The sequence below is a fragment of the Pleurodeles waltl genome, chromosome 6, assembly GCF_031143425.1.
Source record: "Pleurodeles waltl isolate 20211129_DDA chromosome 6, aPleWal1.hap1.20221129, whole genome shotgun sequence".
Lineage (NCBI taxonomy): Eukaryota > Metazoa > Chordata > Amphibia > Caudata > Salamandridae > Pleurodeles > Pleurodeles waltl.
In genome coordinates, this window is record NC_090445.1 from 1,658,690,547 (window position 1) to 1,658,714,348 (window position 23,802).

The following is a 23,802-nucleotide window of genomic DNA, read 5'->3' on the forward strand; positions in this document are numbered from 1 at the left end:
TTATATGATAGTTTTCTAGGAATATATGATAAAAGTTGTTTGTTTAGTTAGCCATTGCATAACATGTAATCAGTACTTTCTGATCAAGGCTAGGAACACTGTACACGATATCCTAGTTCTTGTGTTGCCCATTCAAGGCAGCCTCTAACACCTAGAGACAGCATTGAGTTCGTTATAGAAATGGTGCACTGACACTGAAAGAGCAGAGGGCATTCCAGCCATGACCGTCCTGGGACGAAGGCTGGGTTCAACATGCAGCTTTGCTGGCGCTAATCTACCAGCTTCCTGGGAGGTTTGCCATCTACTCCACAGACTGACTCCTGAAGTACAGGCTGGTGCTAATCCCTTATATCAGGTCAGGCAGGAGGGCACACCCGCTATGCTCTCAGTGTAGACTTAGGGTTAGGTAGGAACCTTTAGAACTTCTAGAATCAATAGACCTCATTTAACATGGTTGGATTGTTCATTTTCTTTACCATTTTCATAATGCTAACTACTTTGCTTTGTTTCATCTGCCTTATTTTCACAGCTCATTCACTTTATGCAACACTGTTTGTTTCAAGGAATGTATTGAAAACTCATTTCATACCTCTCTTGCATTTTGCCTGGGCATGCATGAGTAATACGAACAAAAGGGGTAAGTTTTGTTTCCATGACTTCCATGATGAGTCAGAGTGTCATGTTTAGTTTGCTGTACTCACCCTCCACCCCGGTTGGTTTAGGCATTCAGGTGAGGCTCTGTGAGCTAGCCAGGAATTGGCTGGCGGTGAAGACCGCCACATTATGAGTGTGGCAGGTTGGCCTCTGCCAACCCGCCACATCTCAACTCATACCGCCAGGGTGGTTGGACTCACTGTGCCGGAGATGAGCATCTCTGACCTGGCGGTCCACAGAAGACCACCAACAGTATTAGGAGCCGCCTTTCCACTAGGGTTTCCGGGGTGGTAGCACTGCCACAACAACCCTGGCGGAAAGACTAGCGGGGACAGGGAATTTCTTCCCTGTCACCAGTAGACGACTCCCCCAAACTCCCCCAGCAACCACAAAGCCCCCCCCCCCCTCCCTCCAGGTACAGCGCCACCTCCCCTCACCTGTCCTGCAGGCACAGCACCCCCCTCACAGCATACATGCACACAGACACACACTCACCATGCATAAACTCATTCACCTACACTTACATACACGCATTCACTCACACGCATCCATTCTCATATTCACTGCAGCACTCATACATGCAATCAGCCATGCATGCACACACCCATCCAAACACGGATACTCACACCCATTCATATATGCATGCAAACACCCATCCAAACATGCATACACACACGCAAACACCCACTCACAAATGCACACACAACACCCCTCTCCCCTGTTGGACGCCTGACTTACCTGGTCCGGGGAGGAGGTCTTCCAGCAGGCTTCCACCTCCGGCAGAGCTCCACCATCAGGACACCGCCACGCCGTATTATTGCACATAATACAGCGGTCAATGCCCTTCTGGCGGGGCCGGTGGTGGAACCACCCATGCGCCTCTGCTCGCCAGCACGACTACTGCTGGACTTCCGCCCAAAGTGTGGCAGAAATACAGCAGTACCTGTAATATGGTGGGTGAAAGACCGCCAGCACTGGTGGTCTTCTGGTGCCTGCGGCTTTGGTGGTCTTCAAGGAAGACTGCCAAAGTCAAAATGGGGGCCATATTTTTTACCCTTGTGGTATCCCCATCGTCACTTTGATTGTGAGCGTACCCTATGGACCAATAAGTCATGGTTTGAATAGCACATGGTTGTAGAACTGATAGCACCAGAACAAAACTTTGAAAAGTAAGAACCATTCAGAGAACAGAGATTGAAGAATCATTCAGTGCATAATGGCATACGCAGCTTCCTCTGTCAACCCTATTTGTTTACCAATTCTAACAAATGGTTCACAACCCCTTCTTTAAACCATTTCTCAAAATATATAAAAGCCTAACCTTTTGAACCAGATACATTTTGTAACATAAATATTTCAAACATACTTAAAGGATTTCCATTAAATGACAAAAGGCGTATTCTGAGAAAAGTTAATTGTTCTCAAGTTTGGTGTAAATCATTCACCTGTTTTTTTCTCTAACAGAGAGCAAAGGATGCCAAGGATTTAAAATTGAAAATGCTAGTATCTGGATTTACAGGCCTCTAAGCCCGCAGGCTGGATATGTTGGTGATCTGACTCGTTCACCCGTTCCAACCAAGATAGTTTGCAAATTCAGGGACCAGAGGAAAAATAGGCGAGGGAAGAGAGACACTGAATACTCTGGTTATAGACTGGTGGCGAATAAAGGCTCAGAAAGGTCAAAGACACATTACTCAGAAATTTCAAACAGAACAAACAAAAATAAGGGGCAGGGGTTTAGCATCACAATAATCAGTATATAAAATATTTAATGCAAGACTCATACTTAGTAGTACCTTTTCCATCTCAACGTGCAGAATGGCCGACACAAGCTCCAAGTCCAGTCAAGTGGCGCTACATGTAATGTAGCGCCACTTTTCTTAAATCTGGCCCTAAATATGATAAAATTACCTAAACATTTAATCAAACAGAAACCCCTTCCATGGATAAAATGGCACGTAAATGAAACCATTTAAATGTAGTAATCAGGAGTTACTAAAACAGCACAAATTTCCTATCTTCTGTTGTTTCTAAAACTGCTTTAGATAATTTACTAGAAGTTAGAGCTTAGCATCTGCACACAAGAGATCACTCACTGTGCTTTTAAGCCTGGTACTGGATCGCAACTATGTGTTAATTTTAAACACTGAGACAAATCAACACCCCTCTGAGAAAAGCTGGAAAGCATTTTCGTTTTTTAGGATTGCCAAGGTCTCTTTTATACAAAGTCTTATTTAGATTAACCCAAATGCCTATTTTTTTAAAAGGCAATCTTGAAAGTAAATGTTGTTCCTTTGCTGATGCTTCAAATGTCCCACCGCTCAGGGGCGGATCTTCAGAGACCAGGGTGCACATTCCAGTGGAAGAAAGGTTTCTAAACCACTCTCTTGAGAACCAAAAATCTAAATTATAGTTTAACTGCTGGTTTTTACCAAAAGCAGCACTGTTTAGTCTGCCCATGGAATCCTATTCTTCCCCCCTCCTGGATACAGATAAAGAGTAGTGATTTTTCCTGAAAAAGTTCACAGTCCTGTATTGTTCCAGTGAGCTGCAAGAGACAAGCTCTCCTGGTCCTGACAATGGCTCTTAGGTGCAGAGCTGAAGTCAGTCACGTTACAGTCCTATATGAGGGCGATCAAGAATCCCTTCATGTACGCAACTTCTTTCTTTCAATGCTCCTTCTATCTGTATGATTTCCAGCAGGCAATGGACAGTCTCTGTAGTTGTAACCCTTCAGTGTGGTTTGTGGTGACCCTAAACTGATCACTAAAAAATTTCTCAAACTTTTCACGCCCATATTTCAATGCTTCTTCAGTTGTGAGGCAGAATCTATCCAAGGAGTCACTGTTTCTGAGTTTTCCAATGTAGCAGAAGTAAATCCTAGGAAAGTGCCTCAGTGGGGGCCCCCATGACTGCCCTCTGGCTTACACTTTTGATTCGAATATGACACTAACTGCATTCTCCATTGCAAGTTACACCAACTCAAGTTGACCATCTTTTAATGTGTCACCTCACACCTCCAGGAGTGAGGTGCCAGGGCGGCCTATGCAAGGCTTGATTCAAAGGTACTTTCCCAATGCACCATGTCTTTGACATGTGAGTGAGAAACAACAAAATACCGTGTCTGCTTTTATGTGGGTAGCTGTAAAAACCTTCTCTCCTTATAAGTACCTTTTAAGTACACAGTGGCATTTCCTAGCAGCATCAGCGATGATAATTTATTTCCCTATAATAGAGATAGCGAGCCCACAGCATGGTCTTCTCAGCTAAAAAAAAACAAGTGTCCTCCAGGGAGAACACTTAATTACAACATTTCACAGCAAAGCTCTGGGCTAGCGTTAAATCCTATTAAAGTCACTGCAAGAGGTTTTGGGCTCAATGAACTGAATTTCACCCAAGTCCACTAAAGGCAGAATATAACAACACTTCTAGAAATTATTTTTGGCACCTGTGATGCTAAACGTCTAAGTTCAGCTTTGGATTAGGTTTTCGCTTTTAGCAAAATGCCACAATGATGACATTTCTATGTTCTTCCTAGCCAAAATACACATATATATTTTCGAACCATGATGTAAGCTTTATAAGTAGAAATCTGCCATAAGCCACTAAAGCAATATCACTTTGGTATAACTACTGTAATATCTGAGATAGGCTTAAACGTGTTCAATTATTTTACTAGAGATTTAAACACTGCAGTAATAGCTGAAGCTCCCCAGGGCTGCATGGCAGTCTTTCTGCTGTTTTTAAAAGCTCATATGTGAGTGTATGAGACTCAGCTCTGCAGTGGCTCTCCTTGTTCCTCACTGGCAGAACACAGAAGGTCTGACTCCCCCCCTTTCTCTCGGAAGCCACCAAGATCAGCTGCAGCATCCCTCAAGGATCCTTGCTGGTGTCCCACCCTCTTCAACCTCGACATGACCCCACTGGCCGCCATCATCAGAAGCCACACTCTCAACATCGTCTCCTATGCCGAGGACACCCAACTGGTAGTCTCCCTCACCAACAACCCGACCACTGCCAAGAACAATCTCCACGAAGGAATGAAAGAAGTCGCCACCTGGATGAAAGATTGTTGCCTCAAACTGAACTTGGACAAAACAGAAGTCCTCATCCTCAGCTCCACTCTGTCCACCTGGAACGATTCCTGGTGGCCCACAGTCCTCGGAAACGCCCCCACCGACCACACCTGCAACCTCGGCATCATCTTAGACTCATCGCTCCCAATAGACCGACAGGTGAGCGCCGTCTCATCAGGATGCTTCCACATCCTGCACATGCTTCGTAAAATCTACAAGTGGATCCATACAGAAGCCAGAAGAACAGTCAACAAGGTCCTTGTCAGCAGCCGCCTCCGCCTCGATTACTGCAATGCACTCTACGCCGGAACCACCGCCAAGACCCGAAAAAAACTACAACGCATCCAGAATTCCTCTGCCCATCTCATCAAGAACGCCCCTCAACACAACCATACCTACGCCGTTCTGAGAGACCCACACTGGCTGCCTATCGACAAGAGAATCATCTTCAAGCTCCTGACCCATGCCTACAGGCCCTACACAACGTTGGACCAGCCTACCTCAATCACAGACTGTCCTTCTACACTCCCACCAGCCAACTCCGCTCCACCAACCAGGCCCTAGCCAACATCCACCGTATCCGGAAAACCACAGCCAGAGGAAGATCCTTCTCCCACATCGCCGCCAAGACCTGGAACACCCTCCCCATCTACATCAGACTGTCCCCCACCCTGTCTTAGTTCAGGAAGGACCTCAAGACCTGGCTCTTTGACAGATCCTCAGCAACCACCTCACCCCCCCACTCCTTGAGACCCTCACGGGTGAGTGGTAAAGGGCCACATTTCATCCCACATTGGACAGTTGAGATATATGCTAGCTACAAATGTAATCTGTATTGTACTTGGCAATTCCTATACTTGCATCTGGTTTCAGATCTGAAAAAAAATCCTTGATCCTTTCCAGCGCAGATCTGGTGATTCCTATCCAATACCACATGTGAGTGATCACAGTTTAGTGATAAACTGTACGAGAAGCTGCAAAGATGGCTGAAAAATGTAAAGCTACTGATTTTTTGTCATCTAGGGCAGATAGGTGGTTTATTAGGACTGATGCAGTACCTCAGGTTCAGACTAAGCCTGGAATTCTAGAGGTAGAGTAGAATATTTGGTGCATGGAACCTATGAACTTCCCGACTGACTGCTCTCCAAAATTTCTTATTTTGGATTGTGAGATTCAAAGAAGCCAGTAGTTTGTTGTACTTTGCGATTTTCCCCTTTCTTACCTGAACAATTGGAATATAATGGTATGTTTTAGAAGCCAAGGAGCTTTTACTTGATAAAGAAAGTCTTCAGGGCCATGTTAACGTTTGTGTGTAGCTTGCTTAAGGCGCTTTTGAGTGATGCTGCCTCGCAAGGTTGAGCTAGTTTCTGGGTGGTGTGATTCTGAAGGCTTATTCCAACACCTGTGTTGGGACATTGTTACAAAGGTAAATAAATAAGTGAGTGGCAGTGATGATTGTAATGGGGAGAACATGGACTCCTCCGAGTTGTATACTTGTGGTATTTAATGCTGAAGAACTGGTTGTTCCTCTAGTGTTTCTTGGATGGATGTAAAGGGATGGATTCTCTGCATGTTCTTCTCAGAACACTCTGAATATGCCTGGAATAAAGTTGGTTGCTTTGAAATCTGGTTATAGCAGTAGGTTTTCTTTACCCACTAGACAGCATAATTGTTTATGGATTCTGTGAAGTACACGGGTATCTCAGAATCGGATATGCACCACCATTGTTGTAGTGTGTGTATGCCTCAGGCTTGCAAGGTTGATCGGTTAGACCACAGGCTTGATGTTTGATACCAAATATTTTTAGTTTGTAATGGGACAACTTTGTACTGCATTTATGGTGTGAAGAGCAGCCTGCATCTGGCCAGGTAAGGCATTGCATTACCCAGAGTTTGGTACCTGTTTCAAAACCTTCTCAAAATTTTCAAGTAATGTTTTGTTTGGGTGGTCTCAATGGGGTTGCTATATTCATATTGTAATTTTAAAAATATATCAAGAATTCTTTAGACAGGAAGCCAAAGAAATGTATGTTTGGACACATATTCAGGTACTTTGTGCTTCCAGTATATAGTGCTATGCCTATTCATACTGGCTAAAACCAAATTATTATATTTTAAATGTATATAGAGGGTGACTTACCATTATTTTGTAATTAGCATTACCTTGCCTAAAATAAATTAAGGAAAGTAAGGGAAAGTTTTTGGTTTGGGGTGAAGGCCAGGGTGAAGGTTAGAGTCAGAACTGATTCTAGGGTAAGGATAAGGGTAAGGGATTAGGATTAGAGTCTTGATAAGAAATCAGATTAGTTATGGAAAGGATAGTGGTAAAGAAAAGGCTCAGAGCTATGGGAGGAAAGGCGAATGGTTAGATTTAGGGTTAGACTCACGGTCTTGTTATGAGATCGGTCAATCAATCAATCAATTTTTGTAAAGCGCGAATAATCACCCATTGGGGTCTCAAGGAGCTGGGGGGAAAAAGTGTAGCTTTCAAAGGTGGTTCTTAAAAAAGCCGTCTTCAGTTCCTTGGTGAAGCTGAGGAGGGAGGTGGTTTGTCTGATGTGGAGAGAAAGGGCGTTCCAGGCGGTGACTGCGAGGTATGAGAAGGAGCATCCTCCTGTTCTGGGTTTCCTGATGCGGGGTACTTCTGCGACAGAGAGCTAGGCTGAGCGTAGGGTCCTGTGTGGTACGGGGAGGTTGGGTCAGCTTTAGGGTTAGGTCAGGGGCAAGAGTAAGGAATAGGTTTAGAGTCAAGTTTAGGGTAAATGAAATGTTTGGGGTTGGTGTTAAAAGAAGACTAATGAAAGGAAATGAGTAGGTTTATGGTTAAGCAAATGTTATAAAAGGTTTAAGGTAAGCGTATCTGTTAGCAATAATGTTAGGTTCAAGGCTAGGTTTAGGGATAGGGTCAGGAGAGCCAGGCCAGAAAAACATGCAATGAGGTACTGGTATTTGAGTGTAATGTAAATACAGACAAGGTAATGGCAAACGAGAAAAAAGTGACCAGGTAAAGGGCAATAGGAAATGACAGAGGATGTGGTGAAAAGGATCCGTAGAGAGACAGAAACCGAAAAATAAAAGCTGCAACAACACCAAAAGAGCAAGAGATACAGAGGGACACAATGAGGAATAAGAAAAAAAATACAGTGAAAGTCAGAAACTATTGAGTCAAATAAAAACGATCAACATTGAGCAACATAAGGGTCCCAAAAGGAGAAACGAAGAAAGAAACATTGAAAACAAGATGCATAGCTGAGGGTACAGAGAGCAAGTGAGAGAGAGAGAGCAAGACAAATCAAACCATTGTAGTAATGAGTAAGACCAGTATTAGGAGAGAGAAAGTGAGACAGAGCATGAAAGATGGAGGCAGCAAGATACTGAAAGATAAATTGGTGCTTTCCACCCTAGGGCCCTATGGAGAGACTTGTGATGGGACACAATGCCATTTCCATGGTAACGGAATAAGAATGATGAGACCCTTATACAGTTGTGTCGAGCAGCACTTTTGTTGCTGTGTCCTTTCTTCTCACATTTGGTTGCATTTCTAACAACAGGATTCACAGCACGCATCATCGTCTTACACAGGGACCTGCAAGAACAGACAACAGACTACACAAGAGTAGCTTTGTTTGAATGGCTGCTTGCTGTGATGCGGTGGTGTTGAAGCAATGAGCAATTGTGAAAGGGCCATTAATGGAGTGGTGGTGGCTCAAAGTGAATTAGCATAGAAGAGTCTTCAGGAGGTAAGAATGTGGTATACTTCTTCTCTAATGCCCTGAGTATCAGTACCTGGGTGGGATGAGTGTTATTAATCTTAATCAATGAAATCCAACTCGCCGGTTCAAAATATATCTGGTGTGACAAATTGTACCTAGTCCACATTTTGGAAATTCCATGCAAATATTGGTGCTTAACATACTAGAATCAGCATGTCAAAGTAAAAAATTTACTTCTTTATCCTACTAAAGTCTGACATGTTTAACCTACTGAAATGTACTAAACAGTGCAGACTTTATCGTAAAGTGTAATTACCAGGTATGATAAACTCAATACAACATGCCATTCCAAGCCCTTTGGAAACATGGATTTGCCCTTGGGTCAGATAGCTCCAGTCCACTCATAATCAGTAGCATTCACTTTGTTACCAGCCCCACTGAACCTTTGAAGTGTTTGTTTAGACCAATCAATTCTCCCCCTCTTAAACACAACAGTGTAGGGGAAAACTAAAGGACTATTGAAGGTGTTGAAAAAACAAAACCTTTTACCTTTTTTTAAACTATGCTTCTCACCCTTCCTGGTCTCAGAGAAGTGTTCACTTGCTTCTTTTGGAGCAGCTTCTTGGAGGTCCAGATTTACCAACACTTTGCGCTGGGTTGGTGTTACCTTTTTAACACACAGTGAAAAGCGTTGTGGTTATTTACTTTCCAACACAACTCAAGATTTGCTTTGGAATTTTGGCCAAGGTAGCTCAAATTAGGACTATGCTACTTTGCATTAACAGGTATCGCCATGCAACCACCCATGGATTTTCATGCCAACCCCCATATATTAACATTGGAAGCAGGGATTTGTGCTAAAATCTTACACCTCCTTGAGGCGGGCATAACGGAGGAGAATGTTTTAATTCCTTTATACGTTTCAACCTTTGCTTATGTGCTGGATTGTAAAACACATACACAATATGGGAACAGTAAAAAAAGCATCGTGTTTTTATTGGAACCCCCCTTCCAGTACAAAACCTATACCCTATAGAATGCACACACCCTTGCCCTTTAGAGCAAGGGTATGTGCCTTGGTGCATGGCAGTATAAAGTATGGAGCACAGAGAGAATGGAAAACAGCACAATATTTTAGTAGCTACGGCATTGGTTCGCTCACTCCCTTTCATGCAATGCAGAGCAATAATTTTGGTTGGTAAGCTGCAATATGTGAATATGTATTAAATTTGCTCCAAGGGCTTACAATGTATTTGATGTGATACAGAGGAGAAGACGAACTATCACATCTGAGCAGCATGAAATTCAGAATACATATTCTTCTGTGGTGGAGTCGCACAAAAAATTGCAAGATCATTTCTGAATTTTCTTAAAGTTGTTAATATACTCCCAAGATAGCAGAAAACATGCAGTAGAAAATTACCTTTTGTGCATTGGGTCTTGACTGATTGGGCAAGATGGTATTGGCAACGGTGGTTGATATTTCCTTGCTGATAGTTTGCACCTATTGTCCAGAAAGTGAGACAGGCATTTAAATCTATATTTTCTAGTGATGTTGAACCAAATCCACTTTTGTAGCAAAGTGGATTTATGGTCTTTATTCACTGCATGGCAGAGGATCCTCGTTGCCTCATTTTGAACCACTTGCACTTTATCTGTATTCATTCTACCAAGACCAGCATAAATAGTGTTGCAGTAATTGAATCTGGATGTGGTGATGCCTCTGATTGAGTCATTTCATCGTTGATGTTTTTGGCCTATTTCCTTTGCTTGCATTAACCGACATCCTGAGCTTTTTAGGTCTAGAACCCAGATAGTGTTAGTTGTCTCGCTAGCCTATTACAGTAAAAAAGCATTAAAAAAAATACATACCCAGAGGAGCTTTGGGTCACTGCTCTTTATCCATTGTTCTGTCCAAGTGTCATTCACATTTTGCTGCTGCCCACCACAACATACAGGATGTCACAACAAGTCATCCCACTTCAGACATTTGCTCTCTTGCACTGTAATAGCCTTTTGTCCAACCGCATCTGCACATCTGCCTACAAAGAAATGTACTGCAGTGCAAGGGCCAGAGGCCCAGTACTTTACTTTTTAGTCACCCATGTCCATATAAACAATGTCTTCAGGTTACAGTAATTCAAAGCCAGCTATACCTTTTCTTGCGCCAAGAAGGATCAACATTTCCTGGGATATGCATTAAATAAAACCGCTATATGCAAACCTGCCTAGTATGACGCACCAGAAAAGGTAAATTAAAATAATATATAAAAAATCTAATTATGTCCGAGGTGTAGAACAAACATTAGGCCTCATATGAGATTGTGATGTGAAGTTCCATATTAAAGGACGACAGTCCTCGCCCACCCAGAGGTGCCGTGCATCACCATTACTTGAAAAAGGCTATGGGCTTGTTCCTACTAACAAGACCAACTAATATGGCACAAAAATTGAACTGGCTTAATTTTGTTTTTTAAATGCAACTAAAATTATTTTTCAACAATACCACTGAAAACATCATTGTGCATTGAAACATGTCGACCCTCTGAAAAGGTTCAAATTATTCCCCTGATCATCATTTTTAGCTCTACCCACAGGGGTACACAGTAAGAGTTTTGGAGTTCACTAGGAAGTAGTTTTACAGTTTCCGTCTCAAATATACTTCAAATTAAGACTCACGGTTTGCTGTTTTTATTGATTTTAACACTTAAATCCAGACAGAAAATAATGTCTGTATTTATTTATAAAACTGGAAAATACAGAAATTTGTGCTTCCTCTGGGTGACTCTCGATGCTGTCTTTCACGATTTCCAGGACAACAGCTGTGCAGATAGCATGGGACGTTAAAAGAAAACAGATTGAGATTTCCATAAATACAGGCTTATGTTAACATATAGTAGTATTATAATGCTGATATTTACCTGTGGGTGTAGTGTTTCACTATATTTGGCTGCTTAATTTTCTAAAACGTGACAGGCAGCAAAGTATGAGTGCATGTTAATAAGTTAAATAAATGTGGAAATATACCATTTTATGACTCAATTTTTTCCCAAAACAAAAAATAAATAAGGATAAATACCAATAAGACGGGCAAAAAATAAATATGGATAAAACAGAAGGAAATGTGAAAAAAATAAATACCATAAAATCAGGAACCGTACCTAAAATTACTCCCACATCAGTTTACCGAGTTGTCCTCCTTCTTTCTACCCTTGAGGGCTCCCCTGCTCTTTCCGAGTAGAACCCCTATTAGTGGTTTCCCACCTCTGTGAAGAGAAGCCCAATAATGAAGCATGACACCTCTGCCTTGATGAGGGCTCTTGTCCTTTAAAATTGAACTTCTCATCACGATCTCATAGGAGGCCTAACATTTGTTCTACACCAGGGCAGTGGTTTTCAAACTTTTTAATGCTGTGCCCTCCCAGTGGGAAAAAAAAATCATACGCCCCCCTCAGAATTTTTCACAATTATTCTATTAAGTTGGCAATGTTTAAATATGTATACAGTTATTTAAAACACTGCAGTTAAGTTCTGTTACGTTTTTAAAAAAGCAATACATTTTTTTTCTGTTTAAAACAAAGCACTGTTATGTGCATAATGCCCTCCCCCCTCACCCGGATCACTTGAGGCCCCCCAGTTTGAAGACCCCTGACCTAGGGCATCATTGTTTTTTACTCTAATGACGGACAAAGATATACCCTAGTAGTATATCTTGTTCTCTCTTTGCGTTATTAGGTACAACTAAAATAACATGCAATGGGTATTTGCAAAAAAAGAATGCACTGCACGAGCGAAGGTCAGACCTCTTGGCTTTGCCAATGTTTTTTATAGCTGCATCTACAAGAGGTGCAGAATTGAGGATGCTTTCAAATAAAATGTTCACATTTCTGAAACTTGGCATGTAGCTACAGAAATGCCAGATGTGGAGCAGCTGTCAGCCTTGGAGCTTCTGTAAAGTGTTTTTTTGTAAGTTATGTTAAGCCTTTTATTTGATGTTCCCCAAAGCAAATATTGTATACAGAGAACAATAATAACCAGAGGTGAGTTTTTAGAGAAGCTTATTATTCCTATATTGATTTTAGTTTATAGTGTAAACCATACAAAACCTTTGCTAGAGAAGAATGTTTTTAGTTTGACTTTTTTTGCTACCATATTGGACTTTTGAATGTGACATGCCATACAAAACTGTGTAATGTAAGAATATCGGTGTCAGAATAACGTCTGACATAAACACCGTGTCCTAAATATTGTTTACACAAATATCGCCCACAGGAGTTTATAATTTAAATGTGCACCCAACCAGACGATATTTTTGCAAAGAAAATTATAGCACAATATTCATGGCAGACAATATTTCTGTAAACAATATTATGATATATTTTCAAACTAAGGAAACAGTGCAGTTTTTCTACATTTTAGAGCAACACACGAAGGCTAACATTATGCAGCAATTTCTTAATTGCACTCTCATAGCAACAGTAAAATAAGGCGATTAAGTCGTTGAAATTATTTTTGTAATAAATTACGGACTTATTTGGAAATAATATTGTCTCATAATAAGCCAGTGACTGCTTGATTGTTATAAATGAATGACATTACTATAGTTTTTAACGTAAAAATTGAGTAGAAACACAAACAGAAAAAAGGAGAATTCGGCAGACTGACATGTTTGGATAGCCCTAATGTCTAAGTATATTAGTGCAGAAGTTAAATCAAGAACAGGGAATGGGTAGCTTAATCTTGTCAATCTAAACAGAAAGAGCCTGATCAAATATTGTTCAGAATGGACACGTGTGCCCCTTAAAGGAGAGAGCAGGCTGTGTAAGCATGCCAAATCTAATCTAATCACAGGTTCACATACATAGCTAGAGTCCCGGAGAAATAATGTTAGTTCCACAGAATCTTGTTTAACTATAATACAATTTCAAAGATGATGCAATAATAAGGTTGTCTGGATGCAGAATTAACACAGTGAAGTGGTGCTATGCACAACGAGGAGGGCTGTATGTCAGACTATCATATACAGAAATGTAACTTGACATAAATATTCTGCCCTAAATATCATTTACATAACTGTCATCCCAGTGGCTGTAAATATTCCATGAATAAATCTACTGTGAGTATATCAGTATATTTTTGCAGATGATATTTGATCTGCCATATTCATATTGACGCTATTCTGACAACAATATTCTGGTCCATACCCTGAGCAGTGGATAGGTTTATGTTGTGAATGTGGTGGGACAGGGGAAAGCAGGGAGGGTAGATTTAAAATTAAAAAGTAGTATCACAAACAGTGTAATTGTATATGGAGGATAGCTAAGTCTGCTTTGTTAAGCAATTTCGCCTAACAACCTGGAACCTTAAGCCCGAAAAGCAGTGATTAGGTATGGACTTTGATTAGGACAGGCAAATATTATAAGCAGCACAAACAAAAGACAATGACCCTCATTACGAGTATGACGGATGGACGAGCCGACCTCCAAACTCGCGGGGATGAGACTGCTGTCAACCCAGCGCCTCACCCCCAGTCATATTACGACCGCGGTGACCGGCACAAACATCATTACAATGTTCCCACCGGTCAACCTAGCAAGAACAGTGCTACAGTATTGGTCTCGGCTCCCTTAAGGGATCCAAGGTCAATTCCGTAGTAAAACACAGTGCGTGTTCCGAGGGTGCTGGGTAAGGGGCCTCTGCACTGCCCACGACATGGTCATGGGCAGTGCAGGGCCCCCTCTGTGTCCCCAAGGACTTCCTTTCCACCACCCTTTTCATGGCAGTTTAGCTGTCCGCATGGGGGTGCTGAACTTAGCACCGCCGTGACTAACCACAAGTCTGACCGCTGTCAGCCCGTCGGGAACCATGTTCCTGGTGGAGATTAATTAATGCCATATGGGCTTTCAGGTGCCAAGTAATACAGAGTAGTAAAATCAGAAACCATTCTAAGTTCCAAATAAGCAGCAAAATGTGGAATAATTCGGGCAGCATTCTTATTAGAACAGGAACGTTTTTAGAATACTGTGGCTCACCCCACCAAATCAAGGGCTTTTTATACACCATTTTCACATAACAAATTAGTAAAACAGCAAAATCATCATGGTGTGAGCAAAAGTATCTTTTCTTTGGAACATAAGAAGAGGATTAAAATACATATAACTAACCTAACACACGAGCACCATCCAATTTTTGCGTCCAGTTTCACGTAGTAAATACATTTTTACTCAGCAAACTTTGCATATATTGCAAATCAATCAATTCATCTTATTTATGCAACTACATATGAAGCAGAGCACATTAATCACCATTTTAGTGCCTGAAATAGAAACCCAAAAAACAACCTAGCAGTTGCACAAAAAAACAAAAAGAAAGCAAAATGGGCAGCAAAATGGGTAGCATCAAGATGGTGACCTGCTCACGAATCATCACTAATGAAAGTGCATCCAACAAACCTCCAGATGCACTTTCATTACAGAAATCCCTATCTGACAGGCGAGGATCTTTAAATATGGCAGGTCGTCCTCGACCAAATGATCAAAGGTGAGGGTCTCTGCTGATGTAGAGGGCCGACTACCATGACCTGGATGAGGTCCATAATATTTTCTTTTGTCTTATGCTCCCGCACCCATGCAGATGTTCCACTAATCGTTTTCTCTTCCTCTAACTTCTTACCCCACCAGTAACATATCCCTGTCTGGATCACTGCAGTTTGGCATAGCATGAACCCCAAATCTCTCATGTTCCACTCTTCATAAAAGAAGGCCCTTTTCTGCCACGCCTCATCTACACAGATTAACCAACCAACATCTATCCACTGCCCCCATTCTCTGTTCCTTAGCTACAATGACATTGTACTAAAGTGTCCTGCTTGAACTTCATTCATCTTGCCAGACGTACATCCACAACTGCTGGCACAGGATGGCTCTCAGCAAAAACAGGGTCATCGACAAGTTGCGGACAACTGTATTCAGATTGCTCCGTGCATTTCCCAAGACTAACTTGCCAAAATTCCACACATGGACATAAAGTTCAGACCATAAGAGGACCAGCCTGCACCTACAACTGGCCTTCAGCCCACATTTCATTCTAGAACACAAACAGGTCATAAGCCAAACACTTTCCTGCAGACCAGGAAGGTAAATAGCAGGAGGCCACAACCTTCGACACATCTACAATCTGCCCTTCAGAACCTCTTGTTCACATCTAAACCACTGTGTGCAGCAGCCAAATTGCAATCTCCCCATCCTTTAGGTCAAATGATGGCAACCCACTCTCTCCTGAGACCCTCGCCTGCCCCTCACTCAATAAATGTAAAACTGTCCTGATGAGTTACCTCATGGAATTGGAGCAAAAAAACTTAGGACAGACAGTTTATCAAACCTGTAAGTACTTCTACCTTTTTCCATACCATACATATATCATGTTTGTATATTTATTTTTCTTTGTTTTTGCTGTCTACTCATCACAAATCAGCATCTTTTTTCTATACCTCAGTTATCCCCCAGACTTATGTTATTCGCCCTCATGCACCACTTAGATCCTTTTGGAAGACGTTTCTGGTAGAAAGGTGAGGCCTCTCACGTCAAGTCAATGCAATGGGTTCAACCCTCTTGTCTGGAAGCAAAGACTCACTCGCTGGATCTGAGTTTCCCTTTTTGATCACAATGTCACTCAAAACGTTGTGTGTCATTTCTTAGTGCACAGTGTCACTCACTGGATGCGAACCTTCTGCTTTGTTCTCACTCTTTCGGTATGAATATAACACCTCCATGAACAGTCTCACAACACTGTTATTTATTTAGACTGCTAGCTTGACTGCATTTAAATTGTGCTTTTGGATGTGTTGAAACAGCGCAGGAAACACGAGGCCAGAAAATAGCACATACCTTGCATGCTGAATAAGCACAACTGTGCTTCCAGTGGCTGAGAGGTCCATCAAGTTCTAAGGTAAAAGGGTGCAATAAAAGGGCAACGTTTTACAGTATGTGAAACAGGTGGGGCACCCTGTGTGGTTTAAAAAGCAGATATTTAAAATCTGCTTTGTGAGAAATTGGACACCCTATTGAGGAGGGTGGGCAAAACCCTACTCAAGCAGGAACCACAATCCTTGTCTGGGTGAAGCACAATCACACCCCTAATTAATCTGTGCTAAACCCTCTAGTAGCTTGGCACAGAGAAGTCAGGCTTAACTTAGAGGAAATGTGTAAAGAATGTATGCAGCAATTCAAACAGTAGTAAAGTGAAAACACAACACAAGAAAAATCCCACACAAATTAGAAAAAGAGAGTCAATTTTAGTAAATAAAATAAGACCAAAACAACAAAAATCCAATCAGTAGAACCGAAGATGTTCAGGTTTAAAGATTTTAGTGAAAATAGCACCACAAAGCTCAAACTGTGGCTATGCACCAAAAAGAACAAAGCGCCAACTGCGGATATCTAGTCGGGCCAGACCGGGACAAAGTCACAGGTTAAGGCCGACCGTGATGGTCGCGTCCAGCTTCAGGGACCCAGTTAGGCCCGCTGACCAAGAGTAACTTAAATCCTGGTTCTGAAGCATTGTGAGGTCTAGCACTGAGGAGGCGTCGGTCAACGCAGGCAATGTGTCAGTTCAAAGGAGCTGTGAAGTTCCAATTTAAGGTCATGCATCTTCATCCAGGATACGGTTGATGGGCTCTTGCGAAACAAAGTCTGGCGTCAAGGATGTATTGCATAGCCAGAGTGATGCATCGGTTCTGAGGAGCTGCAAAGCTGCAATGTGAGAACCTGTGTCATCGAGGCTGCCGTTGACTTGATATTTGCAATGCAAGGAACTGTGTTGGGAGGGAGTCACACAGCAGTGGTTCTGCTGCAGGCTGTGAGTCCGTAGTGGCATCATTGCGCTGGGAGAATCCTCGCAGCAGAGGCAATGTGTCGGTTCTGCTCAGGGTTACGCCGCACAGCAGAAGAGATGCTTCGGTTCTGCTGGATCCACAGATAGGCTGGCAGAGCACCTTCAGGCCCACTTCTAACTGTCCCGGACTAGGGTGGCACCACTTGGCAGACTAGGAATCAAAGTTGGCAGAGACCAAGTGCTTTGGTCAAGGTTGTTGGAGCCTTCATTCCTTAAGGCTCTAGTCAGGAGGTCAGCCAACTAGCCTTGGAGTCACACTGGGGGCTGGGTTCAAAAGATGCAGGCCCAGTCCTTCTCACCCGGGCAAGAGGGCATCAGGTGAGCGCAGCAGGGCAGCAGACATTCAGAGAAACTGTCCAGCAGAGTTGCAGTCCTTTCAGCAGCACAGCAGGCCTTCTTTATCAACAGGTCCAGAAATGTTCTGAAGAGTTGGTGTTTGAGGTTCAATATTTATACCTGAGCCTTCCTTTGTGTAAAGGCAGGACACAGCCTTTCAAGTATAAGAAGGGCTGTGCCCAGCTCTGCCCTCCCACCCTGCCAGTGATGGTTCATCCAGGCACGCCTAAGCTCTCTGTTGTGTGTGGCTGTCTAAGAGAAATACACAAAGCCCAACTGCCAGCTACACCCTCTCATGTGACCCAGAGAAAGGCAGAAGGAACTAAAGGCCAAATATACGACTGTCAGCTTTTGTGAATCACAAATTGCTAATTTTAGCCAATCTCGATTTGCAGGTCGCAAAAGCTGATGTACAGCGGTGTCTCAGACACTGTTTGCGATTGCTAAATAGGTTGTCAGGGACCTGCCTCATTAATATTCATGAGGCAGGTTGCAATTCGCGACCCATTGGGAATGGGCAGCACTCACAAGGATGGTGGCTGCTGGGGTCAGCAGATCACCATGTATGTGACTGCTTTTTAAATAAAGCAGTTCTGTTTTAAAATGCAGCCCGTTTTCCTTAAAGAAAAATGGATGCATTTAAAACAAGCATTTGCAATGCAATAGGTCTCGCATATTTCGAACAAGTTAATTGTCATCTTTTGACAACAGCACCCACAAGCAAAAACAAATGAGTGGAAACTGAGAAAAGATGACTTAACAAACTAAAATGAAGTTAGCTTTAAAAAATAAAACTTTGCAATTTTGTTTGTCCTACTGGCCATGTTTTTGCCAGTAACGTACCTTCTGGAAGTTACAACAAAATAGTACCTCAATCACGTCGGGAGCAGCGGACCGGCACTAATTAAGTTGAAATCAATTAGTGCTTGATCCGTGTTCCACACAGAGGAACGGAAATTATGCCAGACATGCCTTGACAAATTACAAGGCTGTAAAGAAGATTGGCATTCAAACCAACAAATGGTGAGCGACAGGCGGGCTCCAAATCCTTTACTGAACACAAAAGTATCTCACATGCGAAACACATGAGCAAGCACATGCACTCACAGGCTCGACCCTAACAAAAAAATCCAACGCTTCTGTGAAATATTTTTGAGGGTAGGCAGTGGTCCTTAGGACTACTGCCTGCTCTTAAAAAACATTTTTGCTACCTTTCACAAAGAGGAAGGGGTCCCTGGGGATTCCTTCCCATTTGTGACTGCTTACCACCAACTTGAAGTAGGAAGTAAACTGCAATTGTTTTACGACGGCAATCTTGTCGCAAAACAATTATACATCCCCCTGTCACTATTAGGAATGGACACCCTTGGCACGCTCCTTCCTAACAGAAACTTGCAACCCTATTTTGCGAGTCGGTAACAGGTTACTGACTCGCAAAATAGGGTTTGTACATGTCAAAGGCCGAATTAAGGGTCGCAAACTAGCCAAATCCCTGTTTTGATGTAGAGGTTGTCACCGGAGCTTAGGCTTCACCCAAACTGAATGTCCACCAATATCAGTAATGGGTCTGAACCTTCTTACAAGGTTTGGACTGATGGGTACGTAGAAGCTCTGGACCCTAGTTCAGGGATACAGGACATTTTACATGTTTCCTTTGAAGGGCTTGACTTACTCTTCGGTATCAGCCATTAAAATCTCTGCAGTCCCACATACCTGAGGTGTTACTTCTTCCATGTGCTATCCCATTGGATCAGAAATGTGAGTGCTGTAAAAAGGTATGTTACATGTTTAATACACAAAGGAATGGCTTTGTGAAGCATGTGTTTTGCAGTAAAAACATGCACTGAGTTCCTGCACAAAATGGAAGGTCCTTTCAAGGTTGTTTTCATATTCCCTTGCGGTTGTGACATCCCATCACACCACTTACCATTGATCCCAATGAAGAGCCAGCTACAGTCACTTCTCCTCAAAAAAAATGTTCACGTTTGTTTATTGATTTTCAAAAATGTATGTAATACAGTACAATATAATATTCCATTGTTCAAATTAACATTGTTGCAGAAAATGGCAAAATACATACGTTCAGAAAGTGTTTTGATGGAGTTTTCACTATTTTTTCAAAAAGCATCCTTACATAGTAGTGTACAAATATTTGTTTTATATAACAGTGAAGATTTCAACCAAAACAGAAAAACATAACCATGCTTGCATTTGCTTGTGTGCAATACAATGGGACGAAATGATTGCACTGCGCTGTGCTCTGTTGAGTATCCGAGGAAAGAGAGGATTTTCAGTGTAAGTATTCACCTTTGGCATCTGAATGGGTATGCATGTGTAGTGTAGTAATGCGTTTATCAGTGAGGATCACCTATCTCAGGGCGGATTTAAATCATTTTTGGGCTCCACATTCAGAACCAGGGGGTCCCAGCATTCCACTCCTGTGTGAAGGATACCACAGGCTCGAAGCCTGCGGAGATGATGAGCTTCTTCTTTAGACCAAATTAGCAAATCTTTTAGCCATTGTGTTATGGTTGGGGCAGTCGGAGATTTCCATGACATGGTAATCCTACGTTTAAATAACTCAAATGCTAAATCAATGAACCTGTGAAGGTATTTATCTCCTTTCTTTTTTGTGCGAATGTTGAGTAGGCAAGAGGTAGGTGTCATGGGTAAAGGATGAGTAGTCATTTCCGATATCATCTCGGTAATCTTGTGTCAAGCAGTCTGTAACACCGGACAGATCCACACCATATGGTAAAAACCTGCTGAGGGGGAGGCACAACGCGGGCAAACCGGTCCATGTGTAGGGTACATGCTGTGAATGCGTTGAGGATCAAGATATGCGTGACTGCATTATATGAAATTTGTGAAATCCCACGAAATTTGCAGTTGTTCTTTTTGTTCCTCAGACGAATGATGAGTAGAAAATGTTTTGCAGAAGCAGAAAATGTCTATTGGGAGACATTTTGTCCTCAAATCAGTTATCTTGCAAGTATCTCATATGACCTTTGAAATGTGAAGTATGCCCTTGCATTCAATTTTCATGCAAGATGACACAACATTTTGTTCAGTAGTATTTTGTGTCAGTTTTAAAAAAATATGTGAAGATTTGAAATTCTGCACAGACTTATTCATGGTCAGAAACATGACACAAGGCATCCTCCTTCTTAAACCCATTGCTGTGGTGATCTATCCAATTACTTTACCCTATAAAATCAAAACATCAGTGAGGACATTGATTAATTCACTCCACATTTAGATCCTGAACACCTTTTGCTATCAATGAAGACACCTAAAACAACATGATCTTCTTTTAACCCTGTTCTGTAATCCGACCTGAAATAATCCACTTAAACACTTAGCCATCACCCCATGCCTCTGACCCCAGACCTTGCCAAGGAACATGCTGACGCCATCAAAGCATAGTTGTTGGTCATCACGTATGCCACTCTTGAGCTTGGCTCATTCTCTCAAAGTGGAACATCTACGTCACCTCCGGAATAACCTATTACTGACCCGGACAACATTGTTAACAATAGTCAGAGAGGATAGTGTATCTACTCAAGAAGTTCACTGCAGAAAATTATTTATGGGAGTTGCACCAATTTAGGTTTAGATCAGGTGCTCAAGCTCATGGATAATTCCAATACAAGTTAATGTGGGCAAACACTGTCAGCTACTATTCCTTGTCTTTCTACAAATCAAAGCATCCGCCTCATCCTCTATGCAACAGGATGACCATGAAAGCTGTGGAACTGAATTAGTTAAAAGCATAGCTGTCCAAAAAATGCAATACTTTAAACAGAAAACTCTCTGTCAGCACTCACAAGTGTTCAATTTGGATTACTGCAAGTCTCCATATTATTAACCATTCCAGTCAATCTGTAAATTGAACTCTAGTGTGAGATTTTCTCCACAGTAGGTTTCAAATTCGACCAGAATATAAATGGTGCACAGCAGTATCTAAAGAGAGACAAGTCTTAGAACTTTGACATTCTAGCACCTTGCCCACATAACCTCATCTCAGGGATTTCATAGACGAAACGTAACAATAGCCCCCAAAAGACAGAGGTCCTGATTTAGAGCTTGGCAAAGAGGGTTACTCCGTAACAAACATGAAGGATATCCTGTGTTACGACCCATTATAGCCTGTGGAGATCCCAATACCGCGGACAGAGTAACCTGTCCGTTGAACTCTAAATCAGGCCTTTAGTTTTTTTCTACTAACCACTAACAGCTTGGAGGCATCTCTCCTGAACAGATTACTAAATTAAAGCCCTCTAACCTCATCCCTAAGATTGCATATTCAGCAACATCTCTGGTCACTATGTTAGACGATTTCTCAAGCTTGACCTTGAAGAGATAACTAAAAATGCCAGCTTTTAACCAACTAATTTTTATCTCTAAAAATGGCTTTAAATCACCATCCAGGTTCTGGTGGTTCCCTGAATTGACTTTGGCAATGCGCTACCAAGCCAATTCCCAGAGTTCCATTTAAACCTTTTCAAAGCTTCCTAAATGCAGCTACTACGGTTACTAAACGCAAAAGGAAATGTTATAGAATAACCCTGCTGACCCGCTTTAACCTAAATTAAAGCATTTACACTTAAATGTTGCTTCAGCTAGTAAACAGCATGTCTCACAATAAGGTAACTAACATTAACCCACCTCTCTTTAACTCTTACAAAACTGGCACTGTTGAGAAAGGCAGAACCCTAGAAATACATTAACACGACCTCTGAAGATACCAGGCTTACGGATCCCAGTATAATGTCAGCACTCAAATGCACATCTTAGGGGATGTACATGGAATTTGGGAGTCCCAACATTCTAACATAAGATTTCGCCCCTCACTACAAATCTTCTGATCTGAACTAAAGAAGCACCTATTAAATTGGCTAAACATCTCACATTAGCTGTCATGGACCACTCAGACCAAGATGAGGACTTGTAATCTTCCCTTTGGCATATGTTGCAAATACTCAATGGTACATGCATGATTGGTAACTCTTTCCTCAGCTTGTTCACCTTCTATCCTCTTCTGAGAACCTTTAGGCTAACACATAGATATTCTTGCACCTACTGCACTGTACCCCTAATTCCTCATACTCTTGTTAATGTAAGTGTGCACACATTCATGCAGACCACCTTATACTACAACAGTATACATCATCACAACCTTATAAAGGCACTTCCCTTATCTCCCTACCACATTCCAGTGATAAGTAATTTAGGGGGTTATTACAACTTTGGAGGAGGTGTTAATCCGTCCCAAAAGTGACGGTAAAGTGACGGATATACCACCAGCCGTATTACGAGTTCCATAGGATATAATGGACTCGTAATATGGCTGGTGGTATATCCGTCACTTTACCACCACTTTTGGGACGGATTAATACCTCCTCCAAAGTTGTAATAACCCCCTTAATGTCTTTATGTGAGAGTGCTATCCGACCTCTTAGGTTTCATCAGCAGTCTACCAAAACTGTCACACACATTTAAAAAAATGCACATCCAATACCTCCTGGGAAGTTTCTGCATACTTCAGTACCACTGGCAAGGTCAGACTGGGACAGAAAATAGGAACAGGCACCAAAATAAAATTGGCCAGGAGTGTGGCCTGGTGCTTGATGGTGTTGGTTGCTTGAAGACCTAGCTCCAGGCAGAGCCCCTTAAGCACTGTTATCTTGGGATCCCACTCGGGGGTCAATTTCGAAGAGCGGGTGGCTGAGTGGTCCCAGGGACCACTGGGCTGGTTGATAACCCTCTCGCGGGCTGTGGAAGCCAGCAGCTGTCGGTGTCATGGCCCCTGGGTGTGGCCGAAAGGAAACAGGCGTCAACTTGCCTTACCACTGGCTGTCTGAAGGTTCGTAGAACACCGGGGGTTCTGGCGTCCTGCTCGATGAGTGAGGTAAAATCTCAGGGCCGCCCCACACTTCCCTACTTTCTGATATGGGCCTCTTGCCTCCTGCAGGGACCCCTGTCATTACAGAGGGCACGCCTGAGATGGCCCGAACTATGGGGGTGGCAGTGAAGCTGTTGAACTGCAGTGGCTCCATGAGGATTTCAGGAGACTGGGAGAGCCGTGACGGCCCCGGCGGTCACAATTCATCATCACAGTGCTGCCTGAC

At 42.4% G+C, this 23,802-nt stretch overlaps 1 long non-coding RNA gene across 1 annotated transcript in view; it reads left to right on the top strand.

The window, feature by feature from the left end:
• Positions 1-23,802, top strand: part of LOC138301290 (uncharacterized) — a 554,538-nt gene that overhangs the window by 476,730 nt on the left and 54,006 nt on the right. The window contains exon 2 of the long non-coding RNA XR_011205080.1: positions 8,282-8,470. This is a non-coding gene — a long non-coding RNA (uncharacterized lncRNA). The remainder of the gene's footprint in view (positions 1-8,281; positions 8,471-23,802) is intronic.